The sequence below is a fragment of the Antrostomus carolinensis genome, unplaced genomic scaffold (genome assembly GCF_000700745.2).
Source record: "Antrostomus carolinensis isolate BGI_N321 unplaced genomic scaffold, ASM70074v2 scaffold20308, whole genome shotgun sequence".
NCBI classification, from domain to species: Eukaryota; Metazoa; Chordata; class Aves; order Caprimulgiformes; family Caprimulgidae; genus Antrostomus; species Antrostomus carolinensis.
This window is the reverse complement of record NW_010335278.1, coordinates 78,973-95,792: the sequence shown is the minus strand read 5'-3', so window position 1 is coordinate 95,792 and position 16,820 is coordinate 78,973. Positions and strand designations below refer to the sequence as shown.

The 16,820-nt window shown below is 37.2% G+C and overlaps 1 protein-coding gene across 1 annotated transcript in view; it reads left to right on the top strand.

Moving 5' to 3' along the window:
• The first annotated feature begins 1,028 nt into the window (after nucleotides 1-1,028).
• LOC104530030 (protein quaking) overlaps nucleotides 1,029-16,820 on the top strand; it is a 68,636-nt gene continuing 52,844 nt past the window's right edge. The window contains exon 1 of the mRNA XM_010174501.1: nucleotides 1,029-1,075. The gene's annotated coding sequence lies outside the window, so the exon portion shown is untranslated. The remainder of the gene's footprint in view (nucleotides 1,076-16,820) is intronic.

Genomic DNA, 16,820 nt, shown 5'->3' with positions numbered 1-16,820 from the left:
TTTTGATTTTTCTTGTTGATTGCATGTTTTTCATAGGCAACATTTTTAACTTCCCTATTTATTAAAAAAGTGGACTTTCCTCTTTCATGTATAGTATAATTACATAATTGAAGTGTAGATAGAAGGAACAGAGAAGGGGCTTTAAAGCATTTTTTTGAATGGATTATATGGTACCATCCCATCTTCCTTAAGATTAATGAGCTATTATAGTTGCCCCAATAGTCCTGGGTGTTAGTTAAAATAAACTCTTTGCTCGTGCATCTGGTATGAATTTTACTTCTAATTTTATTTTTTTTTTTAATTAGCCTCATGCTATCAGATGAAATGCACTATTTTTTTAGAAAAAACAGTGCAGCAGCTTTTATGTTCTGATAACTGCATCACTGTAGCATGCATATGAACTGTTGTACAGACGTATTAGTAGTGGAAAAGAAAATCATGTTTGTCTCCCTTTTTTAGCTAGCCAGCTCATGGTTTTTTCACTCTTTTCTCTTTCCTATTTGCAAAGAAATAAAAATAGTTTCTCTACTTATTTTGTTATTTTGAAACATAAAAGACCCTGGAAAGTTCTTTTTTCCAGTTGCTTTGTGTCTTAAAATTTTAAAATACAACCTCAATCAAATTTTTAACTGGTTGTGGCTTTTTTTTTTAAGCACATATAAAGTTAATTCATAAAACTTGTGCAGATCACCAGTTGCAATAGTGCAGGAGTACTTAACTCTGGAAAAGGATTTTGTGTTACTCATTACTTAAATGAAGAAGAACTTGAAGGAGGTGATGGAAAGAAAACTGAAGTTTGCTCTTTTTTCTGTGATTTAGCTTCTGTTGATTCTTGCATTGTTTTCCCTTAACTAGGTTGTCTTATGTTATGGCTTCTTGGGATTTCAATCTCAAGTGTAAACAAGAAGGAATAAATTGTGTCCATCACTGGATAAAAGAAAAACCCTGAAAAACCCTGATGCCTCTTTTAAACATCTTAAAGAAGCAAAATAGGGCACAAGCCCAATTTTTTTTTGCTTTTCAGGTCTCCTTTAAGAGCAGAGACAACCATGATCCAGCAGTTTTGGAGGTAGAGGCAAGTAAATGTTTTACTTCTTGTAAACATTCCAATAAGTTTTTGCAAGTCACCTATAATTTGAGGAGACTCTGGTTGAAGAAGGATCTCAACCCCCTCCTTCCATAAATGGTGAATTTGCTTTGTATGCTTGGTGTAAGGAAAAATATATTTAAGCTTTTTTTGGTTATTGACAGGCTTCACATCAGTTATACACTGTTGCAATACCTAATTGGTGTAAAAGCATGCAAATTTAATATTATTAAGGTTTTTGTGATGGTTGAAGTTTTTTTCTTTGAACATATCTTCAAAATGTAAATTGTGTTGGGTGGTTCTTCATAGTGATTTTTGGGTTTTTGTTTTTAAAGTAGCTAATATATATTTGCTACCTCCAACTGCTGGTGTTGAAATCAGTTCTTAAGCATTCTCACTAAGGGCAGTTCAACGACCTCTTATGTGCTGGTTCTAAACCTGTAATTATTCCTATGTTGAGGATGTTTCTGAGAGCTTGGAGTTTCTCCTGAAGGTATCACTTGTGTTCTTAAAGTATTTTTGTTCTTTTCTGAAGGCTGTATTGCAGGTCCGGGAAGAACTATCCATCTGTATTGCTGAAGTTTTAAAAAAATCAGTCAGCCTCTGAGTGCTACTGCTCATCAGGAAATTTTACTCCTTCAGATATTTCAGGCTGCAGTTCCAGGGCTGCTCTTAGGACAATTTAAGTCAACCCTTGCTGTTCAGTACCTCTTGCACAGCCCTGGCGAGGCATACTTTCTCCCTTCCTTGTGACAGTTACTGGTGATTTAAATGACTATGTGATGACCTGCTTCAGTGCTAAGCCAGCTGAAAACTAAAGCTGGAAACCTCCTGTTACTTTGGAGAACCATAAACTGGATCACAAGCACTTTAGTATCTCAAGGTGGGACTAGCATCGCTGACTCAGAGTAGCTTAAACTGTTTTGGGACTTCAGTCTTTAGGCAAAGTGTAGTAATTGTTCTTGAATTAGTTGAGCTGGATGACAGTTGCTTTTTGGTATGCTGTGGAGATTATGCTTTTTACATCTTCAGATGATAAATGTAGGGTCCTCAACTTGTTTTCTAGACACAAAATATGGAACATACAGGCTTGAAATACCCGTTCTCTCTACCATTAAAGAACTTTCTGCTGTGTTTAATTTTCATATTTAAAGGTGCAGACATTTGAAACAGACCAGATTTTTTTGATGGTGAATGATACTAGTTGAGTGCTGACTGAGAACTGGGAAGCAAAGTTGTGAAACTGTACACTTGGGTTTTAGTTCTTTGAAATATCAGAGCTGTTTTTTGGGAAGGGCTGGAAGTTTTCACTGGTTTTTGGCGTCTCATTTCCTATTTGAAAGTACTGGAGTTCATTTGTGACACATCTGGATGAATTCTTAAATCATAACACAGGTGAAAATATAAGATGAAAATACTTAGAGATGTTTTAATTTTGTTGGCGTCTTACAGTTGTGACATGGAGAATAATAAGTAATGCTACTAATAAGTAGCATGCTGATGCTGTTAATTCTTACCTTCAATTCTTACCTTCCTCTTCCTTATCATCAATAAAAAGAGACAGTTTGCATTGTTTCACAATAATACAGGATTACATATATTTGAGACAGTTCTGCTCAACTCTTTTGGGAGGTGGGGAGAAATGTGCTATTCTATGTTAGAGGGTTACAATGAGGAAAGGAAAGAAGCTAGATTTTGGTCAGCTAACGTGAGAGTATAGTTCAGTGGGATAAAAAAATTTTGCTAGTTAATAAGCCATATTGACCCAAATTAATACCTGTGCCAGTTTGAGAAGGGAGAGGAGGGGAAAAAGGAAGTGGCCAGGTCAGGAAGCAGGAGGTCAGCACCTGTCAGTTGGCAGTAAATCTTTTGTCATGGGTTGGAAATGCATTTTGAACAAAGGGATTATGCTTGTCCTTTCCTGAAGAGCAGGAAATGTTTAGAATGAAGGAAGCCACCTTTCTTCTAGCTATCTCTCTAGGATGTGAGCAGAGCGTGTAATTATTTTTGTCCTCAATTCATGCACAATGCTCTCTTATTTTCGAAGACGGATGAAACCACTGTAGAACTTGAGAAAGGCGTGCACATAATGACCTTTTTCTCCCTAGCCTTACCAACTTATTTCAACTTGCGTTATTCAGAAGTATATTAATTTAAACTATAAAACTTTGGTTTGATTTTTGTGTGGGCAGATAAGCATGCAATCTAAACCTGTATGTAATAGACATTTTAACAAAACAAGTTTGGAACTTGTCTTCTGAAGAGTAGAAGCAGTTAATTTTTTTTTAATACCTTTTTGCATGTTTCTGATAATGTACTGGAATTATTAAAAATTACTCACTTTAAATGTCTTCAGACTTGGTTAACCCATCAAGGATTTACTTTGCTTCTGTGGCTTCATACTGTAATGACATTCTGTATAGTTCTTTTAATCTGTCCAGTATTTATTCATATTTCTTCTCTTCATTAGTATCTTTGTTTAGCTGAGGGAAATGACTAGATGTACCCAGGCTTCTCTTTGGACACTGTGTTGAAAAAGCAGAACTTGAAATTTTGCGTTGCAATTGGACAAGGGGTAATGGTTTTGAAAGAAAAGAAAGTACGTTTAGACTAGATAGAAGGAGGAAATTTTTTATGATGAGAGTGGTGAAACACTGGAACAAGTTGCCCAGAGACATGGTAGGTGCCTCACCCCTGAAAACATTCAAGGTCAGGCTGGATGGGGCTCTGAGCCACCAGTGGAAGATGTCCCTGCTCACTGCAAGGGGGTTGGACTAGATGACCTTTAAAGGTCCCTTCCAACCCAAACCATTCTATGATAATTAAATAGGTCTTAATTTTTCACATTATGGTGACTTGCAATGGAGCTGTGATAATTTCGTTAATTATAGCTTTTATTCAGCTTGTGCACTCAGTTTTACTAAAATCTTGCAAATGAAAATGTCAGCAGATTCACTATTTAATGAGATATATTTTTATTAAATTACTTTCATTTGGTGAACGTTTTTGTACATTTTACCAAAATTTGTGGAATTCAAAAAGTTCATTTGAAACTGGGTGTCTTTGTGGAAGGATGATGTTGTCTCCTAAAGAGCAGCTGTAGGACTGCTGATTGAATGCGATCAAAAAGGATGCATATCTAGACATTCTCTCCTATGACCAGTATACATGTATGCAATGTAAATATTGTTATATTTGACTTTGAGTTAAAATTATGAATAGGTTTCATTTTCATTGTGTTTATAAAATGAGCCAAGGGTTTATTACACTTTATTTTCAAAAGTGGTCAGAAGTATTTTTTCATAATTATTCCTTTACAGAAATGTTATTTCAATAATTGCATTTAAAATTACTTTTTCCTAGTAAACATTTTTATTTTAAATGTGTTGCACATTTACTATATAAAGAACTGATGGTAGTGTATAGTATTTTAAATGAACTGAAAAATTTGTGGTTTTCGGCTCATTAAATGTAGAAAGCAAATAAAGAATTCCAAACCCTGACCTTAAGTACAGATTCAGAGGAGGACTAGAGAGCTCTCTGTGAAAGCCACCAGAGTACTGATGGGTTGCAGTGTGAATCATTGCAAGTAGTACTGCTGAAGGGAACTACACACTGGCTTACTGGCACTTTTTTTTCTCACTGTATTGATGTCACCTGAGAGGTTAAGGAGGATACTGATCCTGAAGAGCCATCATCTGTGTACTGTAGGAGAGGCTCTTCTAGTATATTATCATCGATATTCTTAAGAGCCATTTAATATCGGTGCCAAGCTGGCACTTGGCTATGCAGTCTTTAACTGGCATGACTATTACTGCATTTTAATCTAGCCTTTGGAACACATGCCACATGCTGGATGCCCCACACTGTGCAGTCACTATAATTAATAGAGTTGTTGCATTAAATTGGTCATAAAGAAGGTTTGGAACAGTGGTCACACTTTGAGTTAGCTAGGTGCTAACTTGGGTGTGTCAAATCACATATAATTGTAGCAAGGATTTGAGGCAACTGCTGCAATAAAACAGTATAATTACAGACTGTGTGCAAGGTTTCAGTCATGAATACGTGGAAGGTTTGTGTGCTGAGATCATTTGAGGCAGTGGTTCTGAATTCTTTCAGGGACTCAACTTTAGTTCATTAGCTAGTATTTATTGTCAGTTTTGTACTCTTGACGAATTTGAGGAATTTCCTGTATTCTCTAACAAAATTTTGTTTTATTTTTTGAAGTAGAAGCTAGTGTTATTTAATTTGCATTAGTATCTTGCTTGTTACTTTCCCTTTGTCTTGAACTGTTTGGGCTATTTGTTTAGAAATAAAATTGTTTTGTAATTGTTGCAACTGAGTAAATATGGCAAGAACGGAACTATTTGAGGAGGAGGGAGTAAAACGATTAAAACCCAAAGACGTATAAATATATGCTTGTGTAATCACCATAAGATTAAATTGGTATAGTTTTAGAGTTAACTTGCTGTTCTAATAGCTTAGTAAAAAATAAGAGAATGGAGATAAAATGTAAGGCTAGACTTTTTTTATTAATGTGTTAAAATCTAATAGTTTTAGGAATAATGCTATAGAAATGCTGTATTCTTTGTTCCACTCAGTACTGCACTATTGATTGTGGGTTACTATTGAAGAAAAAGTTGAAAAAATAATGAACAACAACGTACTACACTATTATTTATGCACTGCTTAGAAGTATTATCATATTATGAATCCAAAGCAGACAACACAAAGCTCACATAGCCCATTCCTCAAAATAAAAAAAAAGATAAAAACAAAACCTCAGAAAACCTCTATGAATGGAGGCTCAACCTTAATGAAAACACTACAATTAACTGGTGTGCTTTCTAGCTATGTAGCAGATCAGTTAGTACATGGATTAGAGTGACCCTGAAATTTAGCTTTTCACTTGTTTCCAACTGGTGAAGCACCTCTTACCTGACTGGACAACACAATGTATTTGGTAACGTGATGTGAACTTGTACCACCTGTAGCATAATGTCTGTTTAACAACAATATTCTCTGGAAAATTAGTCTGCTACATTAGTCAATGAATTTGACTGTTTATCTTCTCCAGAAGACCCACAGACTGTAGAGGAGGCCACTATTTAGAGCAGACTAAGCTGCCATCTAAGCAGTGGGAATAAGAGCCATGGGCAGTCATCTGCTTAGCAGCACCTGGTCACTAAGGTAAAAGTCTCCTATAACTGATTTTCATGAGGCCTGCTGACTGCAGAACTAATATCGAGCATGATTTCTGGTCTCTCTAGTCCTCTCTAATCCAAAATGCAAGGCATCCTTATAACACTTCTGTAAATCTGAAAATTATAGAACTTAGTACTGTGGGAGAAATCACTGTGTAAAGAAATGAGAGAGCGAATAACTGAGTGGCATGTTAATTATATAATTAATTAGTGGAAAGCACTCCTAAGCAATTACAAAAGTCTTTTTTTAAAAAAAGCCTTATGTAATAGGCCAGTATCGGTGCTACTGTATGATGCATTGGGAAGCGCAACCACTGAAACCCAGCTGATGTCCCCTGTGAAATTACACATTTCTAAGAAGAATGTTGATAATGCAAATTCAGATTAGAAAATGCTAGAATTAAGGTTGATAGTTACAACCTTTTTGTATAAATGAACTTTTCCTTGGATTTAATCCCTATGCTGTGAGTGACTAGGTTTTTTTTTCTTTGCCACAACCTTATTTAAATAAATGGGTTATAGTATGTTCATTTCTCAAGTAAGCAACTGAGATGTAACACTTGAAATGGAAAGTGTTGGTTGCTTTGCATGCCTAGCTTGAGGTGAATGGAAACTGAGTTTTCAGAATACTTAACTTTTAAATATCAATTTATGTATCACAGTAAAATTACGTTAAGCGGCAGTGATAAGTGTGCAAGTTGCCTGCAGCATTGCAAGTCCGAGCATGGGGCTCCCTCATCCTCACCCCTGTGTGAGCGGTGTGGTGTGCCCGGGGAGCGGCTGGGCTGACCAAGCAGTCTGATGAAGGTGTGACTGACAGCTGGCAGCTTCCTGCGGAGGGTTATGCCTCTGCCCTCCTTCGTGCTCAGTCTGCTACTTGTGGGATGTGTCACTGAACCAGCTGAGCTTGCTAAGCAGGCAAAACCTAATCTGACAGCAGTAGTTTGCTGCTGTGGTAAACTGGCTCTAGAAGGGCCCAGTGAGAGCTGTTGCTGGTGCTGAGAAGAGGTAAGGACTCAGCAGGCAGATGAGAGGAAGGAGAACAGGATGGAGCTGCTTGTTTTGGTGGGAGTGAGCAGCTACCATTTCAGCTCCATTGATGAACTGAAGTCTACAGAAGAAACCCTCTTATACAAGGAAACTCAGAATAGTTCTAACTTGTGATTTGGGAGAGTTTTTTTCTCAGAGGTGACTATGTAAGATCAGTGTCCTAATTATAAGTACAGGCATTGTGTATAAAGCTGGCGATATTTAAACAAGCACTTCTGAAAAAGTTTGGTTTATGTCTAGCGCTGTGTTTTCTTGTTGGCTTAAGAGGTGATTTGAATCTAATTATTCAGGGTAGCATTTGGCTGCCTAGGCTCTTGAATCTTCTTGCCATCCCTGCAGACCTACAGGAAGCAGGAGTGATTCAGACACCTGCTCTTCATTATACATCTTTGAGGAAATCTTCAAGGCAGATTCATCTCAAGGATTGAAATAAGAAAGAGGAAATAAGAAAAATATTAGTTGTAATGATATCAATGTTAATAACCTGTTTTTCATTAAGGACAGGATTCTTCAAAGCACTTCAGGCATGAGATCTGTTGTAACACTGATTACTGCCCCCCATCTCTGTGTTTTGCAGTCTGACTGTGCATGTTCTTGTCAAAACTCAGTTACCATTAACCCACATGTTTATCCAGAACAGAAGGACTCATTCCCAAGCAGTGTCAGATACAGGTTTTGAGCTAAAGCTCTGTCATTGCAACCATGTCAGCCTGTCCCTGGTGGTAAAAACAGCTTTGTGTTTCTGCATACAGCTTCTTTTCTGTACACAACCTCTTTCCTGCATTTTGCTGTGTTCTTGTAACCCAGCATTAAAGTACTATTGGCAAAGTGTCACTGGTTTAAGTACTAAAGCTTAAAGTTACTCCCCTTCTTCTCTCTCCCCTGCCCAGCCTGCCTCTGAACCAATCTAAAAAATAAAGATGATGAATGTTTAGTTTATCTTTTATTTTTTTTAAATTCGTAACTAAGCAAGAACAGTTTCTTAATGGCTTGAGAAGTTATTCGAAGCTTAATTACTACCTAGGTACGTTTGGTTTGAGTCATGAGTCTCTTAATTTTGTTGCTTTGACAAATAGTAAAAAGCTAAAGATCGCGACGTCCTAACTTAAAGCTAACAACATATTACTGTAAAAATAATTTTATTTTACATTACAACTTACCTGATTTTAAAGAAACAGTGCTAACTGTTCATATTCTTAAACAGGGGTCACTTAACTTTTTTGTGCATACGAAGAGTAAAAACTATGAACCTCTTCTGTTTTACTTCAGTTTGGTTCTTTTGGGGAGGAGGGAATGAGGACGGCTTCTTTTGATTTTTCTTAAATTTAGCTGTCAGTTGTGTACAGAGTTTTATAACTGTATCTGAAACTTGTCTATTACATTGTGGGTTAAGGGGTGGTACTTTTCAATTTTCTTGGCACACTGTGGTTATGTTAACATGTTCAATCTGAGTTTCTGTTGAAAATGTTCTGTAGTGACATCTTCGTATACTTGCAAGGTTTTGGAGTGAGTGAAATTTCAGAAACTGCTTTAGTACGTGAAAAGATGTTAAGGAGGTTAGTAATCACGTGTTACTGTGTTAACAGCATGAGAAAATGGGAGTAGTTCTCTCTTTTAAAGGCTTACAATTATTTTGTAACTAAAGAAGCGAAGAGTTGGTGTGACTATATTGTCATTTTACAAAGTTGTCTGTACAGTATGCTCCCTAAGAACTTGACCGAGATTTATGCAGCGGAATCCCTATTGATATCTCTTCTATTTTTCATATATAGATGAGACATATATGTACGTCATCCTTGAGGAAACACTAAAAGCAAAATGGTTGGATTTTCAAGCAGAGGCTGAGTCACTGGGCTCTGGAGGTGACAGGCAAATTGAGATCAGAAAAGTAGAAGTGTGGATATGTTGGCATTAAAATGCAGGGTGTAAGTAGCAATATTTATTCTGAGAGCTCCAAAAGCTCCACTTAGCTATTTCATTTTTTCTTTTTGTATCTTTCTCCTGCTTTCTTTAAGAGGGCTATAAATTCAATCTGATTTAAAAAAAAAAAAAAGAAAAAAAGAAAAAAGAAAAAAATCAGTCATTTATTCCTAATTATAAAAAACCCCCCAAATTTAACAAATTTATGTATGAATTAACGTAGCTTTGTCTTATTTCTTAGACTTTTAACATAAATGAATGGAAATTGCTGGAATTCATGCTTAGATTAAGCAGTAATAGCACCTGAAGAAAACTGTGGTTTTATTTTGTTATTTCTTGACCCTCAGGGTTAGTTCAACAACACTTACATGTGGTGCTGTCATGGAAGAGATGAAACACAGGTGTTTGTGGATGTTTAATTGAGAAATTTAATGCTGAACAAAAATTATTGAGAATGGGAGTGTTCATACTTTGACCAAGTTTGCTATGCAAAGCAGCAATCAGACCTAAGCAGAGATGAAATAAACCCTGGGTTAGAGAAATAAAAAAGGTTAAAATTCACTAAAGACAGATGCCACAATTATCTGAAGCAGTTACTCTTGATGAAAGTTACATGATAGTGCTTCAAAAGAGGAAAGAAAATGTTTCAAAAAGTGTAAAATTATACTACCAGCCTAAGACCTGATCATGTTCTTCACTGAATACAAAACCATAATTTCTTCATGTTTTTTGTTTTTACAGGTGTTAGTGACTAATACTACATTGATTGCAGTGTTCAAAATTCAGTATGCTGTAAACAGTAGTCCAAATTGCAGTAAAGAACAGTGTTTTGGGGTTGCTTTTTTGTTGTTTTGGTTTTTTTAAACTATTTAAAAAAATCTCTAAAGAAATATTCATGAGTACTGTATTGTACTACAGACTAGAAGACTGACAAACCAATGAATGGGCAGTTTTCCCCCTTAAGTACAGCTGAAGACGACTGGTAGCACTTTTCTTTAAAAAATAGAGTAGGTATTCAGAAATAGGAAACTGCAGATCAGGTATTTCCCATAAGTTCACAAATCATGAAAGCACAGGCTCTGGCGATGCTTTCCGTCCTTTGTGTTCATTGCACAGATGACAGTAAAACTTTCATGGGAATGGAAAACGGTAAAACTAAGGGGCTTACCTTGAAGTTGGAAATAAAGATCCTCCTCAAAGTGCTATATGTGTTACCCAATAATTCACAATTGCAAAAAGCCTCCATCCCTAAAAGAACAGCAACCCACCGGCTAGTGACATCCTGTATCATTGGGTTAGAGATGCCTCCAACTGTGGTGTTCCCCCCCCTCCTTTCCTAGGCTGTGTGATCTGCCTTCTTAAAGGGCAAAGTGCCTTGTTCTGCCTTTCTGTGCCCTGATGTTAGAGCATCCTGGAGCATTAGTGTGGAGATGTTGATGCATTTTTGGCTGAGGCAGTACTAGGGTCTTGACTGTAATTCCCTGAAGCAGTGTACCAACCACTGAACTGTTACACTGCATTTTCTTGGAATTGCAACTTCTGTCTTAAAACAACTTTCTTGAAGTTGCCATGCCTTGAGTTAGTTTTGGAAGGTATATTAGATTAGATCCTTTTGGATGTCTACACTTTCAGCTCTCCTTGTTTGAGAATTCCAGATGACAAATAGGTAGGCAGCAGACTTTCAGTTTAATGAAGACAATTTTGCCTTTCAGCATGTACTTTAGCAGAGTTTTCTGATGAAAGAGAAATGTGTTAGCAAGGCTAGTACCTGGATGTACTAGTCTTCCTCTTGGGTAGAAATATAATGGTAAATTAAAATATGATACAACTAGAATACTTCTTAAGTAAAATGAGATATGCAGAAGAATCTTTATGTACTTAAAAGAGTAAATTTAATGGTAGTATGTAGTAAAATAGGATGTTACTGACATGTTGATCCTACTTTAAGGAATACCTTTACAGGTCATGCAAGGGGAATAATGAGTTCATAAAAACTGGTCTGTACTGGATATATTTTCTGTTTTGTTTTTAACATGCTGTTAATGGTCAGTAAAATAAAACTTCTATGATATGCTAAGACTCTGTAAACTGAGTAATTTAATATATGTGCATAAAAGTGCATGGTGTATAGGTGCTGCTTGATACTAAGGTAGATTAAAGAATCCTTATATTTTTTTTGTCAGCCTTTCTCCATCTAAAGCTGAATAGCAGAATCAGCTTTATACTGGTTAATAATGCCCATAAAATGAGAGGCAGATAGGTTTATGCAGAGGTGATGTTAGAACAGTTGCAGGTTATTTTGAAATTAATTTCATTAGTGACTGCTAATGAATGGACTTGAATAATGAGTTGAAATAAACTTAGTCTGTATTTCCTGGTTGGAGAATGCTCTGAGGAATGTGTCCGCTGTCACAGATCAAGTTTTGTTGATCTAAGCCTTCATTTAAACATGTCTTTGCATCTTGAGATTCAGAATATGGAGATATATCCCTTCAAAAAGCTGTCTGAAGATAACCCTGAATCGCAAAGACTGTTGCATTCAGGTTTTACTGGTATTTAATTTTCTTTCAAGGGAATTTAATACTCGTTTATGGCTATTATTACATTAGAAGTAGTCAATGTGTGGAAAATAATCTCGATATTCTGAAATGCCTTGTACTGCTTATTCCCTTTTCTGTAGGGGAATAAAACTGTACTTGGATTTCAGTGTAACTCTGTCTCCGTAAGAGTAATAGAATCGTCTGGGTTGGAAGGGACCTTAAAGATCATTTAGTTCCAACCCCCCTGCCATCAGCAGGGACACCTTCCACTAGACCAGGTTGCTCAAAGCCTCATCCAGCCTGGCCTTGAACACTTCGAGGGAGGGGGCATCCACAACTTCTCTGGGAACCTGTCTCACCACCCTCACAGGAAAGAATTTCTTCCTAATATCTAATCTAAACCTCCCCTCTTTCAGCTTAAACCCATTTACCCTTGTTTTGTCATTAAGTGCCCTTATGAAAAGTCCTTCCCCAGCCTTCTTGTAGCCCCTTCAGGCACTGGAAGGCCGCTATAAGATCTCCCTGGAGCCTTCTCTTCTCCAGGCTGAACAGCCCCAACTCTCTCAGCCTGTCCTCATAGGAGAGGTGCTCCAGCCCTCAGGTCATCCTGGTGGCCTCCTCTGGACTCGTTCTAACAGGTCCATGTCTTTCTTGTGTTGGGGGCTCCAGAACTGGACGCAGTACTCCAGGTGGGGCCTTACAAGAGCGGAGTAGAGTTGGAGAATCACCTCCCTCGACCTGCTTGCCACATTTCTCCTCTCTTGATGCAACCCAGGATACGGTTGGCCTTCTGGGCTGCAAGCACCCATTGCTGGCTCATGTTGAGCTTCCCATCTACCAACACCTCCAGGTCGTTCTCCTCAGGGCTGCTCTTGATCCGTTCTCTGCTCAGCCTGTATTTGTGTTTGGGATTACCCCAACCCACATTAAAAACTCTTAGCTGTAGTCCAAAGTCAGAGGAATGAACGGCTTCACTCCTCTGACTAGGTAAAGTTTGACTCTTCATGGTAATTTTAAGTATCAATATACTAACAATTGTATTAATCTCTAGCAAATATATCCAGGCATAGTGTTCATGCCGTGCATTTCCTGTGCTAAATGATACTGATGCATACAGAACTCTTCCATCTCAAAACAGTGAAATATTAATTCTTAACAGGCTCCTGGGTTTTGATAGCACTCAGGACTACTGCTCATTCCACAAATCGTTGCTCTTATTTTTCACACTGGCACAACATGAGACACATATGCAAGAAGAACATCCTGGAAAGATGCCTTCCCCTTGCCTGTTTCAGAGGAACTTACCGTTTGCCATGGAGAGTTTCTGCTGGCTCCTCTCTCTGGGGCAGCTCACTGTCCAGCTATAGCAGCGCAGAGCTGGGGGGGTGCGAGTGCGCTGGCTGGGACCATGGCAGGGCTGCTTCTTTTGTCAGCAAACTGTGGTTGTCAGATCAGCTCAGTTGGGCTGTGAAGCCACTGCTTTAGAAAGATCCAGTGTGGCCTTTTGTACATGTGGGAGCTGTTTTTTGACTGCAGGGCAGATCTGAACTTGGGGCGGTGCTTGGTTTGGAGTTTCCTGAGCACAAAGTCTGTGTTGAGGCTCAGAGACAGAGAACAGAATCCTCTTGTGTGCATTTAAACATTTAAGTTGTTTTATACTATCAGATTTTTTCAGAATAGTTCTTAAAAGGTTTTCTAGGCTAGTTTAATGTGAGCTGGAAGACACCCACTTCTTAATCCAGAATTGTCTTGAAAGAGATTTAGTACACAGTAATAATGGATAATTAAAGTCATGCTGAATAATACTAACTTGTCTGACAATCAAAACAGTAAGCACGTGACTTAATTTAAGCAATTGATCTGTTGTTTTGATAGGAGAAAACTTCCATCAGAAATTCTAAATGTGAAGTAAGCTACAGTGTTCTCCCTGACCAGGTGCTGCTCCTTCAGCATTTCTTTGTTACGGTTTGGTTTTTGTTTTTGGTTTTTTTCACCAGCTTTCTGCTTGTGGACTGCTACCATTAGAAGCTCAGTAGGAGCAAAAGTCTATGTTAATTTGCCTGACTGTAACTGCACAATTAAAGCAGTTTATCAGCAGGGGTTAGGACAATCAGTGTGTTCCAATGCTTCATGTTATAAAATTACTTCTGTTGTTCAAACAGATACTGTAATTAGTTCATCATTTTAAACTGTTTTTTTTGCAGGGCTGGCTTGAAGTTTCATCCGATAAAACCCTCTATTTTTGCTACTTACCTAAGCACTTATTTTGTTTGCAGGCCTCTTCTAAAGTAACTGCTTTTATTGAAATGTTAATGTCAGGCATATATCATATTAATACACTTGAGAATACAGGTTTGGGGGCAAGTGGGTTGTTTTTCAGGTTTTGTTTGTTTTTCACTGGTCAGTTCTGTCAAGACTTAGATTCACTGGCAAAAATGGAAGGATAAAACTCCATGTTTGTATTTACAATTGTTACTACATACTAGCATTTAATACCTAGTTCTTACATAGGTGAACAGGTTGCTTCATGTTAGATGATAAAGATAACTGTGTGTTCAGTCCCTGGCACACACATAATTAGATATAACTTAGGATAGTTTCATGAGACATGGTGAGCCAGTCTTTAAGCGTCAGTTAGGTGTTAAAACTAGGTCCCTCATCTTCTCCCTTTCCCAAATATAGCACTGACCTTGTGTTGGCACTCAGTAGCCCCCTATGATCTTACTCAACTCACTTGTTAAGCCGAAAATGAGGGGGAAAAGGGGTGTGTTTTTGCTGCATCACCACATTGGCCTGGGTCTCTGAAAAGCTAGTGTTGTGCTGGAACCAGTCCCAGTGGAGGAATAAGGACTGCCTGGTGAGGGAAGTCAACCTTTTGAAGTTGTTAGATTGGTCATGAAAGGATATAATAATATAACAGTAAGAGATGATTCAAGTGATTTTTGTTTCATTAGAGCTAGAGCTCTCAGGAATATGTATCAACTAATGTGGAGTTTTTTGTATATCTGAGACTTCTAAGTGGTTTATTCTTTGCACAATATATTACAGAAATGCTTTGTCTTCCAAATGTTTGTTTTCAGCTACCTCTGCAACAAAGATACCAGAAAATTAAAAGTAAAATTCTGAAGCTTAGGTCAGCAGAAAGAACAGTTATGAGACCAAATATTACATTGAACAACACAAGATGGACAACTCTTGTGGCCCATGAAAGGCTGGGAGTAATAGCTTAGTTTAGGAGAAATCATTCTTCTTAGATTCTTCTGGCTTGGTTTTACCAATTCAACTGTGTTGACTAAAGGTTGTTGAGTAAGGTGTAATCCGTATTGAATGGCTGAGTTATGTTTCTTGTGGACTCATTAATTCAGACCTGACATTGTTGCATGGCTACAACACATATCAACTCTTATTTAAAAATACTTAAACTAGAGCAGGACCAGAACTTGCTTACAATTACCTTTCTAATTTATCGCTTTTTAGTTAAATTTAACTTTTATTTCAAAATCGCTTTAAATCAGCGTGTTAACTTTTTTAAAATTCACACAGCTTCTTTAAAATTGCTCTTCCAAGTATTTTTAAAGCTTTGATATGTATGTGTGAATGTTTTCATTATGGAAAAGAAACTCACCTAGAAATACTGTTAATTGTAGTGTACCTGTAGCACAATATATTAGACAAAATATATTGTGGTAATTTTACTAAATAGCTGAATTTCTTTTCTTGACATCTTACCTCATTTGAATGTGAGAAGTGGCTATGAGTGATTATACTGTTTCTTATATCTTATGATAATTTTAATTAAAGTTCTTAGAATGTACTGGAATGAAACCTTTGTACAGTTAAGAGGACTAAAGCTATTCTGATGACTTTTAATTTTAGCATTCAATTTGACATGATATGAAAACATTCTTCTGGTTTACTCTAGCTTTTCTGTGGGGTCTTTTGACATTCAGTAGGGAGAGCAGCTTGTTGTAATGGATTGGTGAAAACAGAATTTAATAACCTCTCACTTCAAGATTAGTGAGGATACTAATGTTCATTCTCAACATTTCCTTGAGCCAGAGGCTTTATTTCTTTAAAGGCCTTCTGCTGTTGTTACTGATCTGTTTTGTATTTTCTAGTGGCCAACATTACTGGGAATTGTATGAGTTAGAGTGGAAGAAGTGTGTAGGATGAGAGTTGCACTTTTTTGATACTACAGGCCATTGCTTTCTGAAAAAAATGCCATGTGGAAAACTTCCTTCCACTCTAACCACACTGCATTCATTCCTTTTTTATTATCTAACTAATATATTGCTACCTGCATGTAAACGCATACTAGGAAATATTTTGTTTCAGTATTTATTTAATTTTCCTTTAATGGCATTCTGACAGTTGGAAATTACTGGATTCTACTTCACCAGTTCTTAATTCATGAACTTATTTTCAGTCAGTTGAGCATACTGTGAAGGTCTTAAAGCCTTTGTGGTGAGAAATAAAGTTTGAGGGGTTTTTTTAAAACTCTTGATAAAATATTTAGTGATGGCTTGCTTTCTGAAAATAATTTCCCCTTTCACCATTTGAATGTTTTGAACAATTTCAGTCAAGCTTAACAGGCACTTCTTTCCTTTCAGTTTAAAGTTTTTTGGAAATTACTGGCTAGATAGATGTGCCTAGCTTAATACCTCTAGTCAAGAGAAGGGATGTATTGAGTTTTCAGTCGTCTGCTCTGCATAGCTTATAGAAAGCTAGTAAGCTGCTGACTCTTCTTGTAAGTCAATAGTTGAGGTATTAAGAAAGAAGATGTAAATAGAAATGGACTTAACGGACTGAGATGCAGGAGGTAAAAGCCCACATCTTGGAATTACAGTGGTAGGGTGAGGTGTATGGAAAACACAGGACACAAATCAACAAGACCAGGGAGCTGGACTTTTGTGTTTCTCTTCATGGAACAACTTTTGTAATATCAAAGCTTAGCTGTATAAATGCAAGTCAGTTGCATTCTCTGCCTGCTTTTTGGCTCCCCCCTAAATCCCTCCCCAA